The sequence below is a fragment of the Arachis stenosperma genome, chromosome 3 (genome assembly GCF_014773155.1).
Source record: "Arachis stenosperma cultivar V10309 chromosome 3, arast.V10309.gnm1.PFL2, whole genome shotgun sequence".
NCBI lineage: Eukaryota > Viridiplantae > Streptophyta > Magnoliopsida > Fabales > Fabaceae > Arachis > Arachis stenosperma.
In genome coordinates, this window is record NC_080379.1 from 121,852,491 (window position 1) to 121,863,680 (window position 11,190).

Here is an 11,190-nt window from a genome sequence, read left to right on the forward strand (position 1 = left end):
CCTGAACCTGAGAAGACCCTTCTCCTGCCACTTTGGCCGATATGTTTTGAGCAGCGGCAGCCTTCTTTGCCTTTTTGAAGGCCCTCATGGAGTCATTATTTTTAGACATCTCTGAAAAACAGAATCAACCACAGTAATGGGTTACAAACGCAAAATAAGAGGAAGCAAAGCTAAAAACAAGGGTAAAAACAAGTCAGACAGTACCCAATGCAGTTCGGACCAGGGGTGGGTCCCCCAGAAACCTTTTGGTATCAAGGTAGGGAGGTTCCCCCATATATCCTTTAGAACAATTACAAAATCCCGCTCAACCTCGTTAAGCATCTCCCATGTATAACGAGACACTATCACATTCTTTTGCCATTTCAGAGGAAAAGCAGGCTTATCATTCTCGTCAAGAAAAAAGGGGCGGCCCCCTCAACAGCTCGAACTTTAAAGAAATAGTTCTTAAAGTCCTTAAAGGACTCATCATACATGGCAAAAACTTTATGTCTCTGGGCAGATCTAAAAGAAACCCAAGAAGCTTTCTTTTTGGAAGAAGCCCCAGGCTTGGCCAAAACGAAAAGATAAAGAAAGAGAGTCTGAGAAGGTTTGATGCCTAATTCGTGACAAAGCAACTGAAAGATCTTGATAAAGCCCCAGGAATTCGGATGGAGCTGGGATGGGGCAACGTTACACGACCACAACAAGTCGGTCTCAAAAGCAGTAAAGGGAAAAGTAACGTTCAACTGGCTGAAGAAATATTCATAGGCGTAGAAGAAGGGACGCTCCCCCTCGACCGAGGTTGGAAAACAAATCCTCTCGTCAGAGTCAAGCGCTACAAGCTCATAATCCCTCTCTTGGGCACCGCTACCACAAACCCTATGATGTTTTCTCAGCTCTACACAAAACTCAGCATCCACCACAGAAACACACATTAACACAAGGGAGTCCAGCCAATCGGACATTCCCTCAGGAACTTTAGAAGACATCTCTACAATATTTTTGCGAGAAAACATGGCCAACTAGTCCTACAATCAAAGAAAAGACGGATTACTAAAATTACTCAAGATCAGACAAACAACTCGAACAGCAAAAATAAAACAGTAGATTGCAGACTCAACAGTAAAAAGGAAATCCCAGGACACAACCCAAGGACCAGGGGCATCCTTTGGAGGCAATAACAGAGTGAAGACCCACACCATCTCCCAACAAAGAAAGCAACCCCCTTTTTTTAACAAAGTCATCAAAGGGGCAACAAAATAGCAGCTCAAACAAACGACAAAAAATGCCAAATAGACATCAAAGATGAAACTTTTTTTTGAAGAATTAAACGAAGCTGAAGCCATTATCCCAAAAAGCAACAGCAAGGACAATAAAACATGCAAAGCCCTAGGAAACCCTAATCATCAGGAGGAATACCAGAAACATGCATCATAGCAACCAAACGTAACGACACGAAAAGGATCAAACTTTCCAGCATGCATTCAAACAAAATCAAAGCTTTACCAAAGGATCAAAGCAAAAAGTGATGAAAGAAGTAAAGAAGTAGAAAGTAGAACCAACCTGGAGAAAGGAGAAAAGCTCTAAAGAAAAAGCTGAAAGGCAGAGCGGAGCAATGAAAATCGTCCCTCGAAGCAGAGCACCAACAAAATACCAAGATAAAGTATCACAGAGAAAAAACAAAAATCCAGGACGAAAGCAGAGAAAAAGAGGGGAAGTTACAGAAAAGAAAAAACCGTCTCTTGGATACAAAATTCAAAATAAAAGAACCAAGAGAAATGAGGCATTAAAAACCAATTAATGAGGGTATTAAACCCTCGCACATTTCCAAAGCTAGAGCGCTAATACAAGAGAGCGCGTTTTTAAGAAACAAAACGTTTCACATTCAAAAGAAAGAAGAACACCCTACAAAGAAGAAGTCGACAAAATGCTCAAGTTCGGCTTCATCCAAGAAGGATCGAAGTCCTTAGACTAAGACTCGACCTCAAGAGAAAGACCGAGCTCGAGCAGGGGCACTGTTCATACCCAGGGTCGAGCTGTCCGACCCGGGATATTACAGACAAAGCGACCGACCTCTTCAGGTCAGGATAATCCGACCTCTTCTCAAAGAGCTCGGCCAAGTCACCAGGAAAGCCCAAAGAAGGGCCCAAATGGAGGACCGCGCACCAAAGCCCAAGGCAGTCCAAGCCTACAGGGAGAAGGGCGGTTCCCTTGAAGATAAGATGACCTCACTCAAAAGATAAAGATAAGATAAGATAACTAACTTATCTTATCTAAGAAGGTCACTCCACGCTATTATAAATACGCTGGAGCACCCAGGTATAACTTATACTCTGATTCTACTAAAAACCTGCTTAATACCCTTGCTAACTTAAGCATCGGAGTCCCTTGCAGGTACCACCACCCATCGGTGATGAAGGATCAGCAGCATTGCCAGTCCAACAAGTCGAACTCGATAAGCTCCGGTCGCCTCGCACAAGTCGGACACGTCATCTCTGATTAGTACAGAAGATTTCATCCGAGATCGACCTACAGTTTCAGGTAACCCTTGGAACAGCACCCAATTCACAGATGCAGGCTTTAAAAAGCTGGTAGCCGACCTAAAGATAAAGCACCAATTCACATCCGTAGAACACCCACAGGCTAACGGACAAGAAAAGCTGCCAATAAAGTTATACTAGCCGGGTTAAAACGGAGGTTGCAGGACGCAAAGGAAGCCTGGGCCGAAGAGCTCCCACAAGTCCTATGGGCATATCAGACAACTCCACACTTCACCACAAAGGAATCACCCTTCCGATTGGCTTATGGAATGGAGGCAATGATACCGATAGAAGTGGAAGAAGGATCTCCCAGAACGATCCTCTACAGCGAAGAAGCTAACTCCCAACTTCAAAGGGAAGAGCTTAATCTACTCTCAGAAATCTGAGAAAGAGCTCGGATCAGAGAAGAAGCACTAAAACGCCGCATGGCCTTAAGATACAATCGAAAGGTAGTGCAGCGAAGCTTCACCAACAATGACCTCGTCCTAATCCGAAATTATATCGGAACAAGTCGACCCGGAGAGGGAAAGCTGGCAGCTAATTGAAAATGACCCTACCAAATCACAAAGGTACTGGGAAAAGGTTACTACAAAGTGTCCGAACTTGAGGCCCGAGAGCTACCAAGATCATGGCATGCCTGCAACCTAAGAAGATATTATAGTTAAAAGGTAATAAAAGATCTTAGGACAAAGGTGCACTCTTTTTCCTAAAAAAGGTTTTTTAATGACACACCAAGCCAAGATCTACAAAATTACCTAGGATAAGCACCCACATGTATATATTTTGCATATTTTCCATTTTAAATAAAGTTTTTCAGATTTCCTACAAAATCTCTCTATCAAGACGCATTAATCTGAAAACGCAAAATTCATCGCCCGATTATAAAGCTACAGATCGGCAAAAGTGAAAACCAAATTCACTGCCCGACGTGATCGACAAAGAATGAAAATCGAATTCATCAAAGATCGACCAAGCGAGGATCAAATTCTACAAAATCAACAATGATGAAAAGCGATAAAAACGAAATAATGCAAGAAGTTATAAAAAGCAATCCATGAATAGAGGCCTGACGAGGTCTGAAACAAAAATGGATTGCTAAGAAATAACTTGGAATGGACCGACGCAAAAGAAGTCGGACCAGATCAAAGCGACAAAAAGTTATAAAAAGTAATCCCTAAAAAGAGGCCTGGCCAGCCCTAAAAAGCGGATTACTAGAAATAACTTCCAAAGGGACCGACATGAAGAAGTCGGACTAAAGCTACGAAAAGTTATAAAAAGTAATCCGTAAAAAAGAGACCTGACAAGGTCCAAATAAAACGGATTACTAAAAATAACTTCCAAAGGGACCGACATAAAGAAGTCGGTCCACAAAGCTATAAAAGTTATAAAAAGTAATCCATAAAAAAGAGACCTGGCAAGGTCCAAATAAAATGGATTACTAAAAATAACTTGGAGCGGACCGACATGAAGAAGTCAGCCTAAGGCGACCAAAAGCGACAAAGTTATAAAAAGTAAACCCAAGGGGTTACTAGAAATAACTCAAGAAATATCAACTAAGAGAATCAACCAACAAAAGGCGCGCGTCAAAAGGGAGACAACTCGACCCGAAAGACCACAACCTCACCAAAATCAATTTACAAAGCATTCTATCAAAGAATACTCAAACAAAGAACTAGCCTTAAAAAGGCACTTCAACTAAGGCAGGAAGCTTTCCAAAGCACAAAAGCAATCAAAAAAGGTCGGAAAACAAAACTCCAACACTCTGAAGATTCCAGGAAAGTGCTAAGGAAAGCTACAGGCAAGCATACCCCAAAGAAACAAGATGGTTATCATAAACAAACTCAAGAGGCCGCTTGAAGCCGACCCCAAGAGCTAGAGAAACTATTTTTGTTTTTCAAAATAAGGTTGCTAAAAAGAGCAACTAGAGTATCCGAAGTCAAGATCACAACTTGCAAAATAAAAAATTGAAAAGTCCACAAGGCCAGGCTATACACAAATACATCAGAAAAATTATAAAGGATCCAAAGACTTCCCAGTAGCAGCATCTCGGGGAGAAGGAGGGCGAGTCTGAAGGGGTACTGCATCTACCATCCCATCATCCTGGTTCAGAATCTGGACGTCAGGATCAGACTCCGGATGACCGACTTCAACTACCGGAGTTGAGGAAGGCAAAATAACAGAGGCTTTGGCAGAGTAAACTGGAAGAGGGACGACATCATCATCATCATCAGAGTCATCAGGGACAATCTTACCATCTTTTACAATGTTGTCCAAGCTAAAAAGGGTAGGGTCGAGCTCGGGCGCAAGAACTCGAACCTGATCCTTCAAATTCTCAAAAGCAGCATTCACACTGCCTACAAGATGACCCTGGAGCTCGGCATAGTCAGCTCGGACAGACTCCAAACTCTCCCTAAGATCCACCATCTCCCCATAAGTTGTGACATAGCTGTCCTTATGCTTCAGCGCCATATCCTCAGCTAAATTCAGAGAAGCCACCAGGACAGTAGCCCGAGTCTTCTCACCCTCCAACTCTTTTTTCCAATTTAGCCACTTTCACCTCGAGCTCCTCCTTTAAACCCTTGATCCAGTCAAACTCTGATTTGGCCTCCTCCATAAAAGCCTTTGTTGCATGAATGGAAAGATCCTGAGCAGTCCAGTATAGAGCCGCCCCCATACGCGCCATCTTAACGCCACTCCGAGTGATAAAATCTAAATGATGAAGAATGGATACATCATCAGTAGGCATGACACCATAAGGAGTAATTTGCTGATCAACAAATCCGACAGCATCAAAGTCGGGGGCATCCAAATTGAAAGGCTCGACAGTCCTTTGTCTTTTTGGGGGAGGGCCAACAATAGGAGAGGAAGTAGCAGCAGAGGTCTGGGGAGGATCAACTAAATGGAACTAAGGTGTTGGAATCACCCTCCTCGGTCCAGTAGAGTTCGAGATCGATTTCTTAGGAGGAACCTGAGAAGATCCCTCCCCCGCAGCCTTAGCCGAAATATTCTGGGCAGCAGTAGCCTTCTTCGCCTTCTTAAAGGCTTTCAAAGAATCATTGGTCTTTTCCATCTCTAAAAATCAAACCAAAGAAAAGAAAAACAAGTTACAAATAGGAAGGAGAAAAGGCAAAAAACAAAGTAAAACAGAGCAAAAGGAAGTCGGTCACTACCCAACTCAGCTCGGACAAGAGAAGGGTCTCCCAGAAATTTCTTGGTATCGAGATGGGAAGGTTCCCCCCCAAATATCTTCCAAAACACTCACAAAAGCCTGCTCAACCTCGTCAAGCATCTCCCACGAGTATCGAGACACCACAACATCCTTTTGCCAACACAAGGGGAAGGTAGGCTCATCATTCGCTTCTAAGAAAAAAGGTCGAGCTCCCTCAACAGCTCAGACCTTAAAAAAGTAATTCTTAAAGTTCCTAAAAGACTCGTCATACATAGCAAACACCTTATGTCCTTGGGCAGATCGAAAGGAAACCCAAGAAGCTTTCTTTTTTGAAGAGATCCCAGGCTTAGTCAAAACAAAAAGATAAAGGAAGAGAGTTTGAGAAGGTTTGACACCCAACTCTTGGCAAAGCAATTGAAAAATCTTGATAAAACCCCATGAGTTATGATGAAGTTGGGATGGAGCTACATTATATGGCCACAACAAGTCAGTCTTGAAAGAGGTAAAAGGTAGGGTAATGTTCATCTGGCTAAAAAAGTAATCGTATGCATAAAAGAAAGGACGTTTCCCCTGGGTTAGGGAAGGAAAGCAAACCCTCTCATCATAATCCGGCACCGCCAACTTGTAGTTCTTCTTTTGATCCCTACTACTACAGATTTGGTGATGTTTTCTAAACTCCGCGCAGAACTCAGAATTAATAACGGAAACACACATCAGGACGAGGGAGTCCAGCTAGTTGGACATACCCTCGGGGACCTTGGAAGACGTCTCGACAATATTTTTGCGAGAAGACATGGTCAACTAGTCCTACAGTAAGAAAAAGAAAAATGGGGTTACTACCAAACAACTCGGGCAAATAAGAAAACAACTCGGACAATAATAGCAAAACATCAAGTCTCAGATACAATAGTAAAAGGGAAACCCTAGGACTCACACAAAAGTCCAAGGGCACCCTTTGGAGGCACACAGGGCAGAAGCAATAGCAAAAGAAAACCCCAGGACACAACCCAAGGTCCAGGGGCATCCTTCGGAGGCAGCAACAGAATGAGGACTTAATCTATCTCGGCAAGAAATTTTTAACCTTATTTCGGATTACTGACACTGCGAGAAAGAAAGTCACAAAAACAGAACTACTAAGTAAAGGGAACCGCCTACATCAAACAGATCAGAATCATCAAATACACAATCCTTTTTCAGAAGCAAGCAATTACGACCAGAAACAGTGATAACATGCAAAATCCTAAAAGCATCAAATCATTAGGAAATGCACAAAGGAGCACATGTAAATCGAAGGAACTCCAGAAAAACATGCATCACAGCAACAATCAAGCACGACGATACGAAAAGGTTCAAGCTTTCCAAACGCAAACTCCAAAATAAAATCAAAACTTTGCAATACAAGAAGAACGATGAAAGAAGTGAAAGAAAGAGACAGAAGGGAAACCAACCTGCAAAGGGAAAGAGACAATAAGCGCTGAGAATTTGAAACAACAAACAGGGCCGAAAAACCCCCCCTTTAAAGAATGAAGCACCAGCAATCACCAAATAAACGCCGAAGAGGTTGAAGCCGCGCCGGACAATCACCTCCAAGAAAAGCACGAATATGTGAAAATTCGGAGCCAAGAGAACGAAGAAATCACAGTGAAAACAGAAGACTAAGGGAATTGTTGAGAAAATTCAAAATGAAACAAAGAGGGAAACAGTAAAGGGCAAAGGGTTTAATGAGTCCTTAAAACCCTCGCACATTTCCAAAGTAAGAAGCACAAAGAACGAAACGCGCGCTGACATTAAAGAGGAGAGAGAAAAAATGCTCCACATTCAAAACATCTCTGCAAAAGAGATCAACAATGCTCGAACTTGACTTTACCTAAAGGGGACAAAAGTCTAAAAGGACATGACCTCAAAAGAAAGATCGAGCTCGAGCAGGGGCACTGTTCATGCCCTGGGTCGAGCTGTACGACCCGGGATGACTGAAGACAAGTCAACCGACCTGTTCAGACCAGGATTACCCGACTTCTTTATAAAAGAGGTCGGCCAAACCGCTACAGAGGCCCAAGAAGGCCCAAACAGAGGAACACGACCCAAATCTAAAGGCAGCCCAAAGCCTAGAAGGATAAGGGTGGTTCCTTAAAAGATAAGAGGACTTCACTCAAAGATAAGAAAAGATAACTATCTTATCTCAAGGGAAGATCATTCCACGCTATTATAAATACACTAGAGCACTCAGGTATAACTCATACTCTGATTCTACTAAAAATCTGCTTAATACCCTTGCTAACTTAAGCATCAGAGTCCCTTGCAGGTGCCACCACCCTCCGGTGACGAAGGATCAGCACCGCCACCAAGTCCAATAAGTCGGACACGGCGGCTCCGGCCACCATCATCAAGTCGGACACAACCGCGTCGACCAGTATAGAAGATCTCGTCCAAGATCGACCTATAGTTTCAGGTAACCCTCGGAACCCCAACAGATCTTCCAGTTGAGCCTTCAATTCAGCCATTTCTAAAGGTGACATCCTGTAAGGAGTACTCGAAATCGGACGGGCTCCAGGCACCAACTCAATTGCGAATTCAACTTCCCGGTTAGGTACAAGTTCATTAATATCATCCGGAAATACTTCTGGAAATTCACATACAACTGGAATCTGTTCTAAACTCTTATCATCACCTGACAGTCTCGCAGTTAATAACATAATAACCTGACATTCAGTTCCAGAACAATTTACTATCATAGAGTTTAAATAGTAATTATTCACCACAATTGGTGCTTCTGATCCTTCCGTCATAAAATGTACTGACTTCTCAGAACAATCAAGCAAAACATGATTCTTAGATAACCAATCCAATCCCAAGATGAGATCAAAACCAGTCATCAGCAAACAAATCAAATCATGCAGAAATTCACGTTGTTGTACTCGAAATGGAACTTGTGGACATCCTAACCTAGTCACTATAGCTTCATGAGTAGCATTATGCACTACAAATCATAACCTAAAACCACCATTCTCAATCCTAATTCATTAGCCTTTTCAAATGAAATAAATGAATGTGTAGCTCCTGAATCAAATAAAGCATTTAAGATTTTACCAGCCATTTCACAGTTACATCTAATCAGTGTCTCAAATCCCTCAGCACCTGCTGCAGAAGTGGTGTACACTCTCCTTGGCTGCTGTACCCTACCAGTCTCATACTTCTTCTTCTCCGAATAATTACTGGCCAAGTGCCCAGGCTGTCCACAGAAATAGCATACTCCAGTTCCAACCCTGCACGGGACTCCTGGATGATACTTCCCACATTTCTAATAATTCAAATCTGTGGCTGCTTTTCAAACCTTCTTCCCTGATTAATATTTGTATTCGTCCTTCTGTAATTGTCCTGGCCTTGATTCTACTGCAGAACAAAGCCACCACGCTTAAAATTCCTACCTCTCGGAGAAAAGTTTCTCCCTGAAGTCCTTTGAAAAGGCACCTTCAAACTTCCTTTCTCTGCTACTGCATTCCTCACACATTCTTCAGCCACCCTAATCTTATTCACGAATTCAGAAAATACTCTGATCTTCATTGGGGCAATAAAGCTCAGAATATCACTCCGAAGACCTCCCTTATACTTAATATATTTCCAGCAGCAAAATCTTCAGGTGCACCTCGACAGATATGAGAAAAGCGACATAATTCCTCAAACTTGTTGGTATACTCAGTAACAGTCATCTGGCCTTGCTTTAATTGCGTTAAATCAAGTTTCTTGGCGTTTCTGGCCGAATTAGGAAAGTATTTCTTATAGAATACTGTTCAGAAAACCTCCCAAGGACTCATAGCACCACCTGGCTGCAGGATACGTCGTGTTCACTGCTACCAATACTGAGCCTCACCTTACAGCTGATAAGTTCCAAACTCAACCCATTGCACTTCAGGAACCTATTGAGCCTGCAGTGCCCGTTCCATAGCCTGAATCCAATTGTCTGCATCAGTGGGATTTGAGGTTCTCCTGAGGTCGGAGAGTGAACTTTCAAAAATATAGTAAGTGTCATAGGGCCATCTTCGTCATTGCTATTCCCGTGGTTGCCGTGGTTTATTTGATTACCCAGCGCCTCGGCTGTCGCCTGCATAGCTGCAGCCATATTTACCAGGGCATCCATAAAGTCTACTGGATAGTTCCCTGCCAGGCCAGGTTTAACAGTGCCTATCCTACCTCTACCATGCCTGCGACTGCGTCCGCGAATCGACATCTAGTCCCTATACATACCAAACAAGTGATATTAAGTTGATCAGACTCAATATCGCAGGTCTAAAGCTTTATGTTCCAAATGCATGCTCACAAATGTTTATGCCATATATATCAATTAGATATCCTAATAGCACATAGACACATATACAGAGAATGCACAAAAGTATAGTCAATCCATCTTTCAGGCTCTATAGGAACGAACTGCTCTGATACCATAATGTAACACCCTACCACACGGAGCTTTACGCTTAAGCCATAAAATAGAGGTGATGTGGTATTTCGACCTCTAAAATAAAAAGTATACATATAATAGCAAAAAGAATATAATAAACAAGGAGCCTTGAAGAACAGAAGAAATAAAAATCGCGAAATAAAAGCGCAATGTTCAGAAAACGAGTTAACTTGTGTACAAAGAAAGCTATAGCTATCATGCATAAGAAAACGAAAGTATAAATAGGGGGCCAAAGATGCAAAATAACAAGCTCCTAACTCAGCCCGCAAAGTCAAGGCTGGCTATATATATATACATATACATATCTAAACCTAAATTTACAGAAACAAAATTATGTCTCTCCATAAGCCTCTAAGAGGGTCAAAAGAAGCAAGTCATGCGGAGAAAAAAACTAAGTACATATATATATACACGACTATACAATCAAAAAGTAACTCGATAACCACTTCGCTTCATAAGCTCTGATGAATCCATATTTGATGGTATATTTTGGCTATAATTGGATGGATTTCATCACATAAACCCACATTTATTCACCTAAATAGCATGCTTTTGTATTTTCTCTCTAAATTTTGCCTAATTGTTAAAACATGCTCTTTTGTGCTTAATTTAGTCAATTTTATTCACTTTAATTCTATTTGGTGCCTTGATGTATTTGTTAAGTGATTTCAGGTTTCCAAGGCAAGTATGGGTTGAAGAAGTGAGAAAAAGGGCATGCAAAAGAGAGGAAATCATGAAGGAAATAGAGTTTGGAAGATTCTGCATCCGTGCGTGTGCATAGTGATGTGTGCGTACGCACGCGTGTGAGATTGGCGACGCGTACGCGTGGGAGTGAATTTTGCCCGGTGACGCATACGCGTGACCCGTGTCATGTGAGCTCCTTAATTGCAAATCGCTGAAGGCGAATTTTGGGCCTCTAAAACCCAGTCCAACTCATTTCTGAAGCTATTTGAGGCGAAACTGAAGAGGAATGAAGGGGGGCAATTAGGTTTAGCTTTTCTATGTTTTTCTCTTAGTTTTCTAGAGAGAGAAGCTCCTTCCTCTCT